Raw genomic sequence first — 21,257 nt, 5'->3', positions numbered from 1 at the left:
TGCATGTGAATTCATATGTGCTATAAAAAACATACAGTAGGTCATACAGTATCTTACACATGGGATTTCTTACATTTTTACTATTTAGGTTGCAGAAATATCACTATTATCTTAATTTCTGTTTCCCTTCTGTTAATTAGTGCTAGAACCCTTCCAGTACACACACACACACACACACACACACTATGCACACAGATTTTATTTTCTTAATTCTTTATTTTCTTCCTAATTATTATATTTATTATCTATTTTTTTAAAAAGGATGTGTAACTTAATAAACCCAGGTCGTGATATACACATCAATGTTTATTAGTGAGGGCAATGGGCTGCTGAAAGGAAGGACACAAAGTTAATGTCCTTTATTCCAGTAAATGCAATTATAAGAATGCAGATGGAGCATTCGTGTTGTAATTTAAATAAAAGCCCATGTTCTATTTAATCTAATCTGCCTCACTGTGTCTCTGAAGATGGGATCATGCCTTCATCTCATCTTGAATTTCAAGATTCTCCATAATAACAAGAGCTGTTGTTCTGAAACTCATGTTATCCCTGTGGAAAAAAACAGCTTAGATGGTAGGGTTGTGCTTAGCTCATGGTTAGTTGGTTTGGTCCCAACCAGCTGGTGATCACTGTATTCTGATACAAGTGTGGTCTTTGTCTCTTATGTTCTCCTTGCCTGTGAAACTAGAAAAGCAACCCTCAGGACTTTCTCTTTCTCTCTCACTCACTCAAGTTCAACAAAGATTCCCACAGTGCAGCAAACAGGAGTAACTATGTATCTTTGTGCTAATATGCCTCTTAAGCTATTAATATTACATTAGATCTCTGTCCAAAATACCCTCTAAACTTTGAATTATTCAGATGATTAGTACGAAGACAGCTGACTTAGAAAATGGGAAAATACAGCCCCCCAGTGTTTTCTTCATGATGGGGACTTTCCATTGGCTCCTATTGTTGTCATAATAAACTCAAATTAAATATACAGTATGAAACTGATACTTAATGATATAATCAGATATTTTTTAATTAATGTCAAAATGATTTATTTATTGTTTATTATTATTATTTATTATTATTAAAAAAAATGTATGAGGAACATATTTCTTAACGGATATTGCAATGAAAGCATGAATACAACCCGATCTGCACTAATTTTAATCATAGTTGTAGTTAGAACTTGTAAATAACGTATGTGTATAATTACGGAAGCAACATTGTAGCTTAGTCACTAATGACAGGGTGATATGTGTACTTTAAGAGTGATCATCTGGGCAACGACTATGTTTTGAGAAAATGTAGCAATGAACAGGAAAAATAGCCCCCTTTAGTTGTTTGCAACAGTCTGTGTGTGCAAAGGTACTTTTTTGTTCCCTATGATTCATGTGGAAAAAGCTCATCTTTTAATCTTAATATGCATGACATACAAAGCCGTATATTACATAGCCTTGAACAGGTCTCTAATTCTTTGGTCTGCCCTAACAAATTTTCTAATGCTTTTCTCATACTTTTCATCGTTCTGTCTATAGGCTTTGGTCTGTCTGTTTCTCAGTGTGGCTGTTATATTAGTATTTGAACATCGGAGCGAACCGGATTACTATCAACGAAGTGGTTTATGGTCGGCCACAAGTGGGATCTCTTCCCGAGGTACCCGCGGGGGGAAAATAAGTTCAGTCTGTGACTCGTCCGAGGCCAGACTCAGGCTTCTCTATAGGAGCAGCACAGTGGTGTTATTGCAACAGGATGGACGGGGAAGGTCTAGGGGAAATAAGGGGCGAACAGAGAGAGGATGATAAGAGTAAAGAGACAGAGACAGGAGCAGCTTAGGAGGTGTTTTATCCTGAAGATTCCAACAGCACGCACTAGAAAGAGAAACGATGCTATTGAGTCCATTCCTGAGACCACATTATACTGATCATTCCTATTTATTTGAAAATTCTGATAGGTGAAGTGAGGATCCGTATGTAGGCCATAGCGGTCAAGCAAATGCTTGAATTGAATATTCTGGTGATGAGAAATAGGCTTACGTGTAATATTCAATAACATTGTTTTAAAAATTTTGCTAGAATATATTAGAGTTTTTAATTATTATAGCCAGATTGGGAAAAATGCCCCTTGTAGGCAAGAGAGGCACAGTAAGACATCCTTAAGCCCTATTAGCTGGGACTGAGAAGCGTTATTTATGTTTTTGACTTGTATTCAAACAGTCACTACATATTTAAAATGGTTAAACTATGTTTACACTTTAAAACATTATTGGATTAGAGCAAATTCATTAAATGAGAATCCTTCTGCACAGAATTAAATAGCAAAAGTACCTTTGAGACAAGGCATATCGCGGCCATATTTGAAACGCATACTCTTCATCTCTTTGATATGGGGAAGCGTCAAATCTTCTTCAAAGAAACTGTTGCGACAAGCTTTAAGGGGTTAGTTCATGAAAATTGTGGCATTGTTGTAGCCTCGATGTCGTTTCTAAACCAAAGGTGACCTCCATTCATAAGATATTTCTATGAATTCTGAGGACCTTCTGACCCTCCATACACAGCGAAGTAATTTATACTGTTCTTCTCATATTTGTGTGTGACTATGATTTTTGTTTTATTTACTATTAGTTTTTATTTTTAGTTTTTTTTTTTAAGGGCGCTGTTTGGTTAAAATGCTATCTCTGTGTCAGCTGCACGCGCATGAGAATCACGTTTTCTATCACTTGTTTACACATTACTTTCTGTTGACAACATGATGTGTTCGATGGTGCTGACAAGTGTATATTTCTTGCATATTATGGTCACGTTTATTTGCTGTTTACGTGGATTATGTGTTTGGGTCAGTGGCATACTCTCTAAAATGGGGGGCACCTTCAGGGTGATGACCTCTCGGTTCTCTTCTTTTTCAGACTTCGCATTGTTGATATAAAGTCATTATTTTGTTTTTTCTTTATTGTACCGAAAATGTATGCTTTCGTAGCTTAAGGTAACAATTTAGCGTTGAACCCCTGATGTCACCTATGGATTATTTTACCGATCTTACTTGCTTTCGTTTCTGGGCATTGATCTATGGTAATTACATTTGCTGTCGTGGTAGGGTCAGATGAGGTCTCAGAATTCATCGAAAAATACCTTACTTTGTGTTTGCTAAAATTGAACAGGAGGGTTCTTCTGGATTTATGAACAGCACTAAGGGGTGAAGTAATTCAGTGACAGACATTTTTCATTTTGGGTTGTTGTGAAACTAACCACTTTAAGATTAAAAGGAATCATTATTTAGGGAAATCACAACAGAAATCTGACAAAGAGACATGTCTCATAATGTTTCTTGTTGCTCAAATAGCATAATAAAAAAGCCGAATTTTCCATGCTAGACCGCATTTTTTGTGCGCCTGGCACAGCGTCTCAGAAACGCTGATTGTTTCTATAGCAACGGGGACCTTCTGACAGGGCAGCTGCGGTGACTTTACAATATTACCGATTTTGGCTCTTTTACTCCCGAAGGCGGGGGCTTCGTTCTATACGCGCGGCCCTATTGAGCATTGATTTGCCTCATTCAAAAGCTTGTATGAGTGCAGCTTGGGGTCTTCTATAGTCTTGTGCAATAGGGCCACGGGTACACTGCAGTTACCTTGGTTCGTGCCCTTAATCCTGTGCGTACCACACGGACGCAATTATACAATCGAATCTGAGTCTCTGAAAACGCGTTCGTGACCAACCGCAGTTACTACAGAAGTCATCTAGGTGTGCGTCGGCAATCTGTTATTCAAACTTATATTCAGTCTGGGTCTTTCTGGATGTGCAGTGCAAGAAATCCCAGGTACCTTTAGGAATTACTCATACTGTTGCCAGATCTTACTATAACCAAAATCAAACATGTTTTTCAGATGATTAAATAAATACGCATTATATCATATATTATCTCTATTTTCTTATTTTTAGTTAAATATTGCATGTTAACTACTGTATCGTCCAATGGCAGCTACTCCCCCCCAAAAACAAGTGTGCGAGCCTTTCAGGCTGTGGCCCCCACTACATGAGTCCGTGGTCATTTTCCAAATGGCTTGTAATTTATTCAACGATCCGTAGCTCCTATAAACCTCTATCTTCACATAACAGGCTTGTGTATTTCGTATTCCCCTCTCCCCACGCGCTTATCCCGCACAAACACGCTGGTTTCACAGTCCAAATCCTACAGGCAGTTTCTTCATTTCACATCTTTCGATAGGCCTAGGAGGTGCCATCGGTACTGTCAACACTACTGTTTTTCCCCAGGAGAGTCCGTATTTGCACCACCAATCTTCCACACCCCCTCCCGTATTGTTATTTCTTGTCGTGGGACCAATCCCATAATTTGCCTATACTGCGCACTAACCATCGTTCTTAGAATCCCCTCACATATGGTGACCCTGGACCACCAAAACCAGTCTTATAGGCTGTCAATCTTGACATATACTCCACATTTATCCCAGATCTGCACATAAATCAGCCTTTCCACTGATGTATGGTTTATTAGGATCGGCCCTACTCTTTGGTCGCTAGCGACCCCTACTTTCCCACATGTGAACCTGATTCAACCATGCTGAATCAGGAGGTTGCCAAAAAAAAAAAAAAAGAATCTTAAATATTGAGCCAAATCAAATATTGAGCACCAATCGCCCTTTAAAATTTGCCCCAAAGCACTATGTTCTTAGCAATGCATATTCCTCCTCCAAAAAATAAAGTTTTGATATATTTCCCGGAGCCAGGAAATTTACACAAACTAGCTTCTTCATCATGGCCCTATGATCTAGAACTTAATATTGACCCTATTCTTTGTTTGGCATAAAAGAACATACAATATTTTTTTGTCTCTTATGCTAACAACTATCACCCAGTGACTTACGATATGGTTTTGGTAGTCCCAGGGTCACATATTATTCCACAGGTTGAATCAAGTTGCCAGACTTTGTCATGAAATGCCCTCCTAACTCATCGCATAGCAGATCATACATATTTTTGAATCCTTTGTGCACCCTTAACCTGGCCACCTACAACTACTATGTATTTTGGCCCTTTGATACTCTATCTGTGATCTGTAGCCGGTAGGAGAAGTTGCTATCAAGCACTCACTGGTTAGCCCGGAGGCATGCGCCACCGCTCAGGTTGGTGCTGTACTCGCCAAAAAAGCAAAATATAGCTGCCAATTCAACCCGCCCCGGGGACCGAGGCCTTATGTTCTTTTCTCGGCGCAAGCCGCATTGGCCAATTCACATGGTCCAGCACAATGCCCACCTGACCACAATTCTTCGCAGTCGCTCAGGGACATTTGGAACCCCCCCCTCCCCCCTTCCCACGCTGCCTATCCCGCGTGATCCCTCAGGATGTCCCAAGGCCCCGGCCCGGTCATCCACGCAGCCACAGCCCCCCCCCCGCCGCCCGCCCCTCCTGCCCCGAGCCTGCACTGTTGCACTGTTCTACAACTCCCGTTTCCCCTGCCCACTGAAAACTCCACGCCCCGCACTTCCTCCTATGCCTGCCCTTTCGACCGGTCCCCTGTCCTGTTGCTTTGATTCTTGCCGTCAAGTAGGTGTCGCCGACGCTTGCTAGATACCCTCACCATTAACAAGTCCCCACCCCCCAGCTGTTGCCCACCTTCAACAGCTCTAATGAGAGCCCATGCTTCCGCGTGTGCCTACATACAGACCCCTGCCCTTTTCCCTGGCCTATTTGTATCCCCGCCCCCCCCGTAACAAGGCGGTCTTGTGCTAGTCAAATTAAAACAGACCATGGAATTGATCTTAATTAATATATACACACAATCAAAAAGAGCTTTCAACAAGTGCCACCCGCCGCGCCAAAAATCCCAGCTTAACCCCCCCGGACGACAACTGTTACTAATTAGAAGCAGTACGACACACGTTGACCTTGGCCCACAACACTTGCATATATGGACGACGCGATTAAGCGATATGTGGTAGCAAAATTCAAACCGATGACAGAACCACTAAAAACAGTTATGGGTGTACTAGATTCAGCACAAATGGCTACCACTGAAGATACGATACGCCCCGGGCCCCAACAAATTCTATAGCGCCATAATCTGTGTGTGTCTGTGACCGTATACCGCCATGAACGTGGACGCCAGATTTATGTGTTCCTTACTCGGCGCGACTTTACTTGGGTCGCGGGCGGCCCATCGCACAGCGCCCCCGTGTGGCTTCGTGTCTGTACCCAACCATTCTACTCTTTCGATGGCTGACAGAGCGGACACTGTAGTGGCTCACTGTGTTCGCAGCCCCCTTCACAGACGGATACGACCAACTCTCCCTCGTTAGCTGTGCCCCTCACCGTCATTCAACGGATAGTTCCCCCCCAGATGCCCCTTCTCCCATCATTCCTCACGCCTCAGTGTCCTTCCAACTGAGGATTGGTGCTCATGACTTCCTGTGGCCATGCCGTTGCAGTGATTGTGCACATCCCCCTAAACCGCCTCTCCCTTTATCTCCAAGTCCTTTGTCAAAAACAACGGTGTTTCGGCCCAATCGGCCAGCCGCACCGACGTACCCGTTTATGGCACATGCCCCAAGACGTTGCGCCGTACACTGCACCCCCCTGTTTTTTGTTTAGGGGGGATTGCCCCTCTTCCTTTGTCAACATCCCAACGCTCAAAGATCAGCGTACGGTCATTATGCGAAGACGTCCCACAGACAAATTTACATCCCATCTCAAATGCTTGAAAGCCCCGTCCTTCTAGACTCACCCCGTCCCCCGCCCCCCTGCTGATCTTTTCAATTTGTCTCTCCCGCCGGCCCATCCTTTCCTGTTTTTCGGTCCCCCCTCCGGTCTTTGGTTCCTGGCCCGGGCCGTTATTTAGCGCACTTGTGTCTTCGCTTTGCACCGGCGTGCGAGGCCTTGCCCGCGCGACTCTCTCGCCCGACTTCTATCAACCGATTTGTCCCCCCCTGCCGACCTCTATTTTCACCCTCTCCGCTTGCCAGCTCTCCGCACCACCCCACACGCTGGCAGCACCTATTCCAGCGCCTGATCCCCCACCCCCACATATGGAGAACTAGCAAAATCGAGACACGTAACCCCCTCAACCTCGGACTCGTTCTCTTCCCCTGTGGCTTCGCGTCTATGCCCGTGACCCGGAGAGGTCTCCAAAGCAGCAGAAGGCGTCAGGGAGTAGATGACACCGACTCCGAGCACCTCACCACCTGCGTTCCAAACCCCTCCCACATCCTCAAACCAACTGAAACCCCGACACCTGTTTCTGCGTTATGCCTTTGCTGCAGTCGCCATCATGTATCTAGCACGCCAGAGGAGCAATCATCTTTACAATTAAATCACCGTTAATCTGAGGCACTTTTTCAGCACTAATACACTATTTGTTTTCTCCTTATTTTCGCAAGAATGAGAGGGGCTATAGCTAGCACCGGTTGTACGCACCACCCACACCTGTACCACACTCATGGACAGGGACAACCGTTTAGCTGCTCATCCTCTGTCTCCCAATGACATCTTCCCTTAATTCCCATTATATTAACAGTAAGGCTGAGTCACCAAAGGCTGCAAAATACAAGAAAAGGCCCTCACCCTATGGCACAGTCAGCTCAGAGCACAGTGCAGAAGAGAATGGGCTATTCTACAGCCAGAATGACGAAACAGAATGTCTGTGTTTATGGACGCTGAAGCTTAAGTTATAATACATTCAAAGTTTTCATAATGCATTGTAAGTTATTATATATTTTCATAAAATATAGTAAACATAGTTACTAATACATCTCAACTGCCTTTGAACAAAATTTTACATGGTATGTCAATGGGAATGTCGCAAAGAAGGCTGTCAATCAAACTCATACATGAAGAGAGATCTTTGCTTCTTAGTGTTAGACTGTAATGGTGCACACCATTGCATTAAAGATAAAAAGATTACTGCTGAAAATTGAATAGCATGCCGTATTTGTACTATTCCTGTCATATTATTAGCATTATAAATAATTTTACCTGAGAGTCGTATACATTTTTTTCTGAATTCAGCCAGGGTTGTGCCATATTTAATTTCGAAAAGGAATGAAAATGAGGCTGTGAGGGATAGAAGTAGAATGAAAATGAGGCTGTGAGGGATAGTTTTTCAATCTGGCAATAGATTACGAATTACTGTGCACTGGATTGGGCAAACAGGACAATGAGATCACATACTAGACCATACTGAAAATGAAGAAGACCTCAAAGGATGAGACCAGAGACAGAGAGGATTTGCAGAGGGGAGGTACATGGTTAAAAAACAAACAAACAAAAACACAATTTTGCAAAGGGCATTATCTTACACAATGCACTCCCATGAAGTGCCAGCAAGTGAAGATATTTAAGATACTAAAAATGAATGTATTCAGTCCCATGACAATACCAACAATCTTGTCCTTCCATCCCAAACTGACATGAATCTGCTGACATTGTCGTGTCACTGGCCAAAGCCATGATATATGGAGCAGTCCCTAAGGCCTGATCAGGATTATATCTAAAAAGATTTTACTGCCAACACCAAATCATCTCTGTGAATGTATCAGCAATTAAAAAACTATAAAGGGGTAATCCACCCAAAATTGAAATTTTATCATTTACAACCTAAAAATGTTCCCAAACATGTAAACACTTTTCTTCTTTCTTTTTCTGTGATATATAATCGGTTTTGTCCAGGTTTGAAACACTGTTTGGTAGCGTGAGTAAAAACGAATGATAGAGTTTTTTTTTTCTTTTAAAGTTGGTTTTAAGTTTGCATTACAGGCTCACAACCTCTAAGGTCACTTCTTGACTTCAGAGCTTGTGATGAGGGCTTGTATGCCAGTTAGGATTACCAGACGGAAACCAAGAAACATAACCACTGAAGCAACAAAATTCCCTTTATACATCCCATGTGCATCTTGGGAAGAGGCCTTTTTGGGGCGCAACTTGGAAAATAAAACAAAACAAAACAACAGATGAAGATGGTCATGCAACTCCCCAAAACGAATAGAGAACAAACCAAAGGCATTAAGAACCGAAACAGATTGCATCGCGAATTAAAACTTACCATTATCCAGGGGGACACATGATAAACAACAGAACAATTAGGCAAGAATACAGGTCATGGTCAGGTACACTGAAAAATGGGGGATAACAAGGCAGCAAAAAATCCCAAAGAAAGAGACACTCTTGGGAAAAGCCACTAATACTTAATGAGGTTTGACTATGCATTCAACATAAAGAAGGGCTTTGATTTTAAAGCTGGATAACATCTATTGACACATTTGAGTTAATTCTACTTGTGGGAACCCCCGATCTGGTCTAACGCGCGGGGCTCCCTTAGGGGGGTGGGAAGTGTGCATTGAGTAGAGAAAAAGAAAACAGTTTTGGGCATAGTGGACGATAATGTAAATGTTGTGCTTGTGAGAGTACTTACTATTTATGGTGAATGATGGAATAGGAATTCCTCCAAAACCTCAAAACCAAATATTCATAAACATTATTTTAATTTGGAATAAAAGACAAAGGAATTTCTATGTATGGTTGGTTTTTGTGCAACCCGAAATCCAACAAGGAAACATTAATCCTGGTGAATCCTAATCGAGTCCAAACGATAAAGTTAGCTCACCTGTACACCCCATTAATGACAAATATCATGTTACAGTCGCTACTACATCCATTTGGTTGTCACCAGGCCCAACCAAAGAGGGGATGAAACAAGGTCTACTGTATTGTTATGACCATTGAGCAGATGTTTTGTTTGAGATACTGATGTTCTATTTAGAGATATCATGGTCTAATAAGGATTCATCATCATAATATGGAATGGTTCTCAAGGAAAACAAATAATTTTACCTAATCACAGCACCCCAACTGATGTGCTTTAGTGAGATCAACTGTAACTGACTCTCTTGGGGAGCTGTGGCGTGTGTGTCAGATGACAATAACAATGATAAAATTAAAACAGGCATAAGCAAGCAGATTAATATGAGTCTGTAAAACCCAAAAGATGCACATTTATCAAAGATTTTTGATTGAGAAATTGGGCCCTTTGTGGTTTCGATGGGTTGCCTAATTTACATAAAACTGATTGCAACAGGCTTATGCGCGCAAGCTGATTCAGCTTAATTTAAAAAAACCTTGATAAATGAAACCCACCAGTCTGTGCATATGATGGTAAGTGCATACAGAAGCACTCGCCATGCATGCAAAATAAGGGCGCATCCACTGGCCAAACCAGTAGAGTTGCAGCCTGGGAACACCTCATTGAGGAGATGAGGCGAGAGTGGGGGGAGCTTATCGTAAATCGCAAACGCTATTTGATATTACTGGGCGAGATTGTGAGGCAAAAAGCGGAGGAAAAACATAAAATCCGATAAAAAACCCTTGAAAATTTTTGTTCAAAATCAGCCCACTGACCCTCTCATGACGAAAAAGAGAGAGGTGAGCGAAGAGCGATGTGGGGGGTTTTATTGGATCTATAAGTGGGAATACAACGAGGAGGTGCATTTCAGGACAGGACGGAGAGAGAGAGAGCGGAGAGACGAGATGGTGAGGAAAGGGGACGGCCGCAATAGGAGAGAAACGGAAATGAGAACCTCTATATAAAAGGATTTTTGCAGCCTTCGGTTTTGGCTTTCTGCTTTCACCTTTCGGGGGAAGAGCTAGAAAATAGACGAGAAGAAGGTGCACTAGTTGTTTTACTCTTTCGGACACTCAAGCCAGTTTGTTGTTGAATCATCTAAAACTAGTTCGCCTTGAGTCGCCCTTCCCTGCTCTGCTCTCCAGGCTGGTTCTTCGGAAACGTCTTCTTCTTTGAACGACACGCCAGCATGAGTGTCACCGACTTCTTGGCGCCGTGGACTATTTCATAGCGGTTTTGCCAGGAGTAGGCACAGCTGCGCCTCTTTTGGGTGTTAGGAGCGCACGCGCAAACGGATGGTTTTCTCCCCATGTATAAGACATTTAAATGCACCACAAAACTGTTATAGTGACATATTTTGTTATTCGATGGGGAATAACATAGGAATGGGGGTTCGGAGTGGGAGGACATGTCTGGACAATGACCATGTTGGTTATTTTTTATAGGATTCTAGCATCTTCCTAGCTCCTTCAGCCCCTGGGAGGGTCAGACAGAAAAATCTCTTTTACAGTGTGTGTGAGTACAATTTGCGGTGAAATGGATTTTTAAAAAAGAAGAAGAAACAAACGTAGGGTGAGGACTTGAAGACAGCTCGGAACGAGTGCAGCTTGGAGAGAACTATAGCACATGTACAGGAAGGGAACAAGTTTTTTCACAGACAGAAGCTAAGAGAAGGCGACTTGGAACTAGCGAGAAAAGAAGGATTATGGGCATAGTACACAACAGACCGAAGCGTCCTGTCACAGTGAAATTCGGGAAGGGCACTCAGCTCAAGTATAATGAAAAATACGAGAATACTGATGCTGACGTTCAGCCTCAAAGCTGGAGGACAAAGTTATGTCAAAACAACTTAGAAAAAAGTTAATAATGCGAAGAAACACTAAGGCGTTCAGTTACTGTCTCCAGTTATGTTTCCAGCAATGAGAACATAAATTGCGACAATCATGCAGATATAGATTGTTACTGAACACAATACATGTTTTCCAGCCTTCTGCAACAAAACTACAATTATAAATTGAAGAATCGTAACAAACATTCATAAAAACTGAGGGCAGAAAATAAAGGTGGATTAACCTATTAAAAACCCCAGCTGCTAATCTGTTATATTGTTGTTTATTTCCTTTACTTACTCACAGCTCTTACCTTACTGCTCTCTCGTAAGGTGTCATTGGTACAGGGTGCGTATCCTCCTCATGTCAAGGGCCTTGTTTCATCTGGCTGCTGAGTAGCATGGTAGGGCCTGTAGGTGGCGCGCTATAGCCTGGTTCTCCAGATATCAGTCCTGCGACTTGGAGCGGTGATACTGACGACTTGGCCTTGATGAGCTTCACGGGTTTTAATCTGTGTAGGCTTTGAACTCAGTCCCTTGCAATTAAGAAACAGATAACATCGCAATTATTCGACAAACTGAGTGTAGTGAGTGATTCAGCTGGGAACACATTTTGATTTCAAGACCATATTGGATAAAACCAGACAAGAGTATTGAGAACTGAAATATTTATCCATAATGTCCAGTTTGGGAATTTATTGGAAAAAAAATAATGACACATGTTCTGTTGGTAAACCAATAGGCTTTCGTGTCATATCTTTAAACAATTATTTGCAATTTGTAAGTCTGTGGCATGTGGGGGTGGGAACCTTCTGTCATTCTAGAGAAACATTTGATTGGGCACTAAACCATCCAAAGGCATAAGATTGAGTCAATCAATATTTTTGATCCATTTTTTTCTAAAAGAAATGGCCATATCTGACAAAATTTACATGTCAATACTTCTAGAAGTACACGACAGATAGTAGATGAACTCATATATTACATCCACACATAGACTAGGTCAAAAAACGTAATGTAATTCAAACTTTAAATTTTACATGGTTAACAGGCCGCGTTCACACCAACGAACGATACACTATAAAGATAACACGATTAAATGACATTCTACAAACTTCTTGAAGTTCTAAAAATTGTCATCATCTTCTTTAAATATAATAGCAAGCTATGACACAAAAGACGATAAATGATGAAGGGCAAAGAGAAAACGATATCGTTGGAATCAGTGTTTACAGGAACCGTTTTGTCCAGCTGTATGAACAGAGTTACATTGACAGCCATATCAGAATACATCCTGCTATTAAAGAGCTTGGAACTTTAACGCGGTAAGACGAATGGGTGCTTAGAAAAAAACAGATGATCTCATTCAATGGGGTGGACGCTAATATCATTATCTTTATTTAGTTAATCGTTCTTGGTGTAAACGGGGCTTAAACAAGTACTGTTTTTAACATTCATTTTTATGTTCTGCACAGAAACCATAGCACATCACAGAAAACAAATATTTCAACTCACTATGCGATACAACATAAACTACATATAGAATATAGCTACTTGTTCCTGCTATATATATCGGACACTGCATTATAGATCTAGTTTGAATATAATGCAGGATTCCCCTCCCCCATTGCATCACATAAGAGTTTTTGCCTGAGGCCCCTACTTTAAGATGATGTACGAAGTCTTTATTCACTGAGATGACACAGACAAAGGGGATGTACTCATGGGTATGTGCATTGCAGATTACCACACATGCAACTGATCTTATCTGCTGAAGTGAATATAACATACATTGGACCACATACAGACAGAACTCTCTCACTAAGACACAGCACCAAAACAGAGTATCACACAACTTCAGTTTTTTAAATAATCAAAAACAAAACTGATTCAACTACTGAATCACTCAGGACCGATTTGGTGCAATTGCTTATGAATTCCAGAGTCTAAATCATTGAGTCTTGTGGCCGTGGTTTCCTCTAACTGAGGATTTCTAGCTGAGCAAAGATGTAATAATGGATATTCACTGTAAAATTTTTTACATGACTTCTATTCATTTTCATTCTTGTGAAAAATTCCTGTTTGGACTTCTCTCTCTATTTTTGGATGCCGTAATATTACCGACTAAGAGGGGAAAGTCTGTATTGATAGGATTGTCAGGACAGGAAGAGACGGGGGGAATGCCAGGGCAAAGTGGACCTTTATTCATCCCATTAGGATCAATTAGTTACTTTAGTTTATGTGAGTAATACATCTCTGTTGTATGAAAAACCGAATCAATCATTCCAATATATTATAATAAGGCCTAAAAAGCTTGAGAGCATTTGATTTCACACACTGATTCTACTGGAGATCAGAATAGATACAACATTAATAGATCAAACTGCCTTTACCTCAGAAACGAGGAATGATTCTAAATAGAAAGGGTCCATTATTATGTGAGCACCAAGTTGATGAACAAAGTCCTGGGACAGCGTGTGAGGGAGCATTTACCTCCTCAGAGAAACAACAGGGGATCGTGAAACCATGCCCCATGCCATGTATTTTAAAAGAATATTTCAGGTTGAAATACGTTTGAATCTCTATCAACAACAAAAGCAGAAAAAACAACAGAAAAAAATGATCTCTCAGACTCTCAGGTTGTAAAAACATCATAATAACAAACTTTGCTTTGTGTATCGATTTGTTGTTAGATTTGACCCATGTACCAGACCCAAGCTTTCAATCTTCAAACTATAAAAAATCAGTATAAAACTATTAATTATTTTATTCACAATGGAAAATATCTTGTTAAAAGTATGCAAAAGGGGGTGTTAGTGCATCATTTAATTTCATTGTGTGTTAAGGACTATCGATCGAAACTAGCAAGGACCATGTACAAACATCATGTATTTCTGATAAATTGTTCTTTGGGAATGTGAATTTGATGATACTGCTAGTGTTTCGATTAAAGGGAGGGCTACCTTCTCTCCCTGTTGAGATCAGGGGGGAGCGACAAGAAAGAAGTGAAAGCTGTTACATCAGACCAAATGAAGTCCAATCAGAATGCTTGAAACGCAGCAGCACAAAAGCAGCTCAGAGAAGTCCTAGGCCACAGGCACCAAAGACTACAGGACAAACATGACAGAAAAAGGAGGAAGGAGTCAGAGTTTCTATAGACAAACACACACACACCACACACACACACACACACACCACCACACACACATTAGAACAAGACAGACAGGAGAATGAGAAAGACATAAAGACAGAGAGAAGGCTATTACACACATACAACAGGACTCCAACCAATGTGAACTTAGTGTGCTTATTGTAAATGATTGTGCTTGTTACCAGCTGTCAAATCATTCATTTGAAAACGGGCAGTCAACACTGTTCTACAAATGCTGTATTACACCTAGCTTATTTTCTAATTTAACAGAATGAAATTAATGGAAAAACAGCACAGTATTTATTCAAAAATGAGCACACATTTTAATTAACTGCTGTTATCAAAAATCATCTGTAGATTTGAGCATACAGTGAGGTTGATACCGTCTTCCTCTCCCCAGGCATTGAGCTTTTGTGAGCAGACTGTCACTATTGGTGATATGCTGGCACTAGAGAAATTGTGTGGTGGGGAGCCAGAGCAGTGCATCATGGGTAGACTTGGCACACTGGAGTAACGTGGTGGTTTAACAGAAGCATGTAAAGCTGTTTTTACTTTTTTACTTGGATCCAAAAACAAACATCCTGATTATTGTAGTCTAGACCTGTTAGATGACAAACAGTGCTTGATGTTACCAAAAATAGACAGCGTATTTGGATTAATGAACACTGTAAAACTGACCTCATTTATTAATCCACCAGATAATAGACTGCAAATAATTAGATGTGCAATCTTAGTTGATTATTTGTGAATTTTTTATTTTTATTGTCCCTTCTTATTTAGTAATAGCCTTGCTGTCAGATCAATACGTTTCCTGCACCCTGTGGCATCATCTTCCTGCTGTACCTACAGCAAGACCATATTCCTTCTGACATTCCACTTTGGACTCCAAGTGAATCCAATGAGATTAGCCCTGTAATTATGCCCTCGTAAGGCAAAACTCTTTTATTTCTCTCTCTCTCTCTGCTGCTTCCTCGGTTATACTTATCGATTCCAGTCTTTTGAATTGTTACAGCGTCTTCAAATACTGCACTACACAAGAAAAGGGAGGAAACGAAAGGCATGAAGGGAGGGAAAAGTCATAAAAGTATATTAATTTTACTGCAATAATGCTATACAATGTCTGTTGACATCATATTGCACAAATTTACTTATATGATTTACTATGTATAAACATGGTGCAGGCTGATGGGTCGTTAACACAAACTGATGATATTCACAGCGTTAAAATCTGATTGGTTCATGTTGCATGCGCAGCCAATGAGCTTGCTGCTTTACATATAAATGGCTAGTTAGCATTCACTAGAACATTTTGCAGCACACTTTAGGAGTTCCTCTGAAACCCTCCACCTTCCCCAGCTCCACCTGTATAGATCTGCTACAGGTTATTATATATGCTATTTGTGCAGCATGTTTGTGCAACATTTTTTTTATTTTCTTATATTTCTATTATCTTTAATGTATATATTCAGTTTTAGCTTTGGTCCATTTAATATTTAAACTTATTGTTCAGTAGTTGCCATGGCATGGGGGTAGTCGTGGCCTAATGGTTAGAGAGTCAGACTTGAATCTCAAAGGTTGCGGGTTTGTACTGGCAGGAACTGTCGGTGGGGGGAGTGAATGACCAGTGCTCTCTTCCACTCTCAATACCATGACTGAAGTGATACCCTTGAGCAAAGGCACCAGATCCCTAACTGCTCCCCGGGCACCACAGCGAAAAAAAAAAAAGATGCCCACTGCTCCAGGTGTGTGTTCATGGTGTATGGTGTGTGTGGTGTTACTATTCATTGCTGTGTGTGTGCACTTGGATGGGTTAAATGCAGAACACAAATTGTGAGTATGGGACACCACACTTGGCCACATGCCATGTCATGTATATTATTTTATTTTACATTTTTATGAAACCTACCTATATTCAAGTGTTGATAAAAAAAGAATGCTTTAAGCTAGAATAAAACAGATTTTTTTTTTTTAGTTTTTGAGTATATTCAAGTGTTGATTTAAAAAAAGAATGCTTTTTTTATATATATATTTATTTTTTTAAACCAGGGCCATCAAATTTAAGTGAAAATCATCATAGTCGAGGCGATGGCTGGCAACTTTTTTCAAAAATGCTGGCGGGGAAAGATTTAATCAACGGGATTTAACTCATCAGATTTATCTCATATAGGATACACTTAGTTATTTATACTACACAACCTTAATATTATGATTATATCTGCACAAAATGACCCGAATGCACAAGTGAAAATGTCTGTGCTGCTCTGAATGTTTAACTGCTGTTGTGGGGGCATTCTTCATGCAACAAAGTGCAGAAACAAGGCAACTAAACTATAAAAAATAAGTGTTTACAGTGTTTTATTATAATGGTGTTCTCATTGTAATGTTATGCATATGACAGTACTAGTTATAGTGATTGCATTGTTGTTTGTGCTGCTTGCGCTGCACATTTCAGAGATAATCGCAGTACTAGACCTACAATAAAGTGCTTTCCCTGCAGCTTTAACTCAACCAAATGCATCTTATATGAGATAAATAATACACTATACAGTGTATTTTGTTTTATATATATATATATATATATATATATATATATATATATATATATATATATATATAAAATATAATATTGCAACTACAGTTCCACAACAAAAAGCTGTGAGTGGCTGCAGAGAAGCGAACTTGACTGTGCTAGTCATGAAGATATAACTTTGTGGATGCATTTCTTTACATACCGCGCTGAAAACGTGGCATATTTTTTTACAGGACATGTTCTCATTATAATTTTATATAGCCTATATATGACAGATTTGTTCTGTACATGAAGTGTCTCAGCAGAGCATCGCAGTATGCCATAAGAGTACCGCGGTAAGTACCCGAGGGTGGTGTATCGTGGTTTTTCTGTTTCAGTTTGAATATTCGTTACACCCCTAATTTATGCTTCATAACGGCATAGAATAGTGCATAAGTACATCACTGGGTATGCACCATTAGTTAACAATAACAACTCTGAATCATGGGTGTGTTCTATTTTCAAGTCAAGTCAACAGTGAAACAATGAGAAACTGAAAATAACCCTAAAATAATTACTACATACAAAATAACTGCTAAACTCTTAAACTGCAAAAAATTATCAGCTATATTCCAATATTTTGTGCACAAGAGATATAAACTACTTTGAATTACCATTGTGTACAAAATGTGCTATATAAATAAACTTGCCTTGCCTTATAGACCAAAGCATACTGATCTGCAGGGAGAGAGTGAGAGCAAGAGACAGTAGAGAGATAAATGAAGGAAGCACAACTTCCTCTTTACCGCATAATGTCAAGGCACACCTGAATTCTGTGGCTCAAAATAAAACTGAATGCTTTTCACCAGGCTTCTTACAGTAAGAGGATAATTTTTTGATTTCCAGATTCATCAGCTTGTGTCATAAAGCTTAAGCCCTGTCACTGCTTTGTAGCATCATGCTGCTGCATGACAAGGCAACAAAGCAAAACACAGGACTAAACATGAGATTAAGTCAAACTAATCCTGAGCTTTTCAGTTTAAAGAATCCACACTATAACAATTCAGCATGCACTGTCAAGCAAAAACTGAACTGATGACTCTGTGTTTTGTCTTCTTGTGTTTTTTCCTCCAAGTCAAGAAGAAAAAAATCTACACAGGAAATATGAAATGTGTCCTGATGCACCAAGAGGCATTTTGAGATTAAAGTTCTCACCCAACAAATAACACCAGCTTTAATGTATACAGGTCTAAAGGCAAGATTCCAACGCAATTCAGGGCTAAATTTAACACCATATAATCTATACGAGGATATTTATCCAAAGCAACCTGCAAAGCACCACAAGCAATTTATCATTGAGTATCCAAATGCTCAGTCTTGTTCAGCTTGGATGAGTGATTTGCAAGCGCACATGAATGAGTGGGTGAATTTTGGACCAATTGGCCACCTGTAAATTAAACACAAATAATCCACAATAACAATGACAAGACTTTTCAACTGAGATACAGAACTCAAATCTGGAAATACGGGAAAATGTTCTTTCTTTTACACATTTGTTGTTCACTGTTTGTAATAAAAAAGTGATTGAAAGGCAACTGAATACCAAGTAGGACAAGGAACAGCACAGCACTATACAAACTTCAGCTCCATCTGTGTTTTTAAACAAAGACAGGCCTCAACAAATGGATTATTAAAGTATTAGTTCACTTCCACAATAAAAAATTCCTGATAATTCACTCACCCCCATGTCATCCAAGATGTTCATGTCTTTTCTTCCGCAAAGAAATTAAGATTTTTGAGGAAAACATTCCAGGATTTTTTCTCCATATTAAAAAACTCCATCTCATTTTCTCCTCCAACTTCAACGACATCGTTGTTGTTACCTTTTTTGTAAAGGACATTTGACTTTCTTTGCATGTTCACTTTGTAAACACTGGGTCGGTTCTTCCACCTACGTCATACATGACCTTTGTAACATGACAGTGTAATGCGTGAAGTCGAGCTAGTGCAAGACAAGCATTTGTGGTTAAAAAGTATATACATTTCGATTTTTTTTTTTTAGAAAATGACTGATTGTTTCCGCTATACAAGCCCTAATTCCCCGGTTGGATTTCGTGTAGAGCCCTTTGAAGCTGCACTGAAACTGCAATTTGGACCTTCAGCCCATTGGCCACCATTGAAGTCCACTATATGAAAACCTTAATTTCTTTGAGACTGAAGAAAGAAAGACATGAACATCTTGGATGATATGGGGGTGAGGGAAGTGAACTAATCCTTTAACAAACTGGGAATTGCACTCACTTTGCCACAATGGCCTCACTTTACCCTAAAGCTAACCCTGAAGAAAATTAAAGCCTTTTCCAAAAACAGCTTCTGCTCCAGTGCTCTCCGGCCCCCTGCATGTCCTGCCATCTGTAGGTGTTAGTACAGCAGTATACACAAGATTTAACCCACAGCTGACCTCCTTATGGCGTTTTTTCACTCCACAATACACTTTCCATTTAGTACTTCACACTGACTTCAACTGTTTTTATACTGGTCTAGTGGTATTTTATATTTCTTAACCCCCACTTAATCCATTTTTCCTTTTTTAGAGACATTATTTTGTATTATTTCACATTATTATTATTTAGCATAACGGCTCAGTTTAGGTTTTACTGTCAAATCAAGTCTCTGAATCCCTGTACAACAGCGGTTCTCAACCTTTTTGACTCACTGTCAATGACAAATATACTTCTGCTGTAATGACAAATCCACTGATTTTCTACCTTTTTTTTATTTCTAGAAACAAGGATCAGTTTCAATATATTAAAACAAATAAATAGAATAATTTATTATAATAATTATATTATAACATATACAATTGAAATCATTATAGATTCTTACATTTCATAATTTCAGATGTTTAAATGAGTGAATGAATATTTAAAAATATTTTACAAATAGCAATTTCAATAGCAATATTTGAGACCTTAGCATAACTAGAAAATTAGACAAATTTTCATGACATTTTGCGATTTTATTAATTTTTCATCATCATTGCAGGATTTACAATACCATCATTCTTTTAAAATTAGGCTTCCTCGTGTATACACGCTTGCAACTCATGTACAAGCACAAGTTTTGTCTTATTTTAAATCATCTTTAGTTATCTTGAGGCCCCCTTGGAAGTTTGCTGAGGCCCTCGAGTGGGTTCCGGACCCCTGGTCTTTAACCACTACTGTACAATCATTAATAATCAATCAGCTTTACCTGTAGGAGCTGCCAGAGGACACTTCTTGTTTGATCTGCCGGTTGAGAGCATCCACAGCTGCCCTCCCTTTACCCTCTGTAGTGGTGGCATCCCCTACTCTCTGCCTGTCCAACTTCACGCCGGCTTTGTTTTCAGAAGCCATGGTCACTTTCTTGGCTTTTTTCTTTTTCCTTTCACTAGACAGGATCTCCTTCTCTTTCACCTTGTCAGCAATCTCGCTCTTTTCCACCCCACTGTCCATCATCTCTAAGGTGTGTTTTGGATCTGTCAGGGATGCGGTCATTTCCCACTGAGATGGTCGGAGAGGGTTTGGGGATCCAAGGATGATCTCCCCTCTTTGGGATAGGCCAGGGTTTGTAGTCCTTCTGATACTGGGTCTTGTTGTTAAAAGGAACCTCTGGGCAATGGTACTTGTTCTTGGGCTTGCAGCTAGGCTCTGGGCGAACGTTCCAGTGTCTGAAGTCCTGGCGCATCACAGATCCTACAATGTTTTCATCCTGGGCTGCAGGTCCTTTGGTCACCGCGTCGTGGTCGTTGTGAAGCGGCTGCGTTTCTATGGCGACCTTCGGCGCAGGCTGCTGCAGGTGAAGATGCTGCATTTCGGACACGTCCGAGTACTTGGTGAAAAACCATCGGCACCGCAATGTCGCCCTTGTCCAGCTGGTTCCAGAACCGAGCCCATACAGCAGGCTCTGGAGATACAGGGCCATGCCATGATGGTTTGCCAACGTCTTACCTTCTGTTATGTCAATCTCTTCCTTTTCTCAAAGCTGTTTTCTATTCAGTTTGTGAAACTAAACGCGCTCGTATCACAAAATGTCCGATTCGCAATGTTTTTTTCCTTAAAACGATGCTGTCAAAGATGACAGGGCATAAATCCACTGTAAAAGAGGCATTACGG

The 21,257-nt window shown here is 40.3% G+C and overlaps 2 pseudogenes; both read right to left on the bottom strand.

Annotated features, from left to right (window-relative positions):
- LOC122146341 overlaps positions 1–11,783 on the bottom strand; it is a 24,329-nt pseudogene extending 12,546 nt beyond the window's left edge.
- On the bottom strand, positions 11,780–21,257 carry LOC122146340 (annotated as a pseudogene).

This window comes from Cyprinus carpio, chromosome A10 (assembly GCF_018340385.1).
Source record: "Cyprinus carpio isolate SPL01 chromosome A10, ASM1834038v1, whole genome shotgun sequence".
In the NCBI taxonomy this organism is placed as follows: Eukaryota; Metazoa; Chordata; class Actinopteri; order Cypriniformes; family Cyprinidae; genus Cyprinus; species Cyprinus carpio.
Note: the sequence above shows the minus strand (reverse complement) of the source record. Positions and strands in the feature narration are given on the sequence as shown.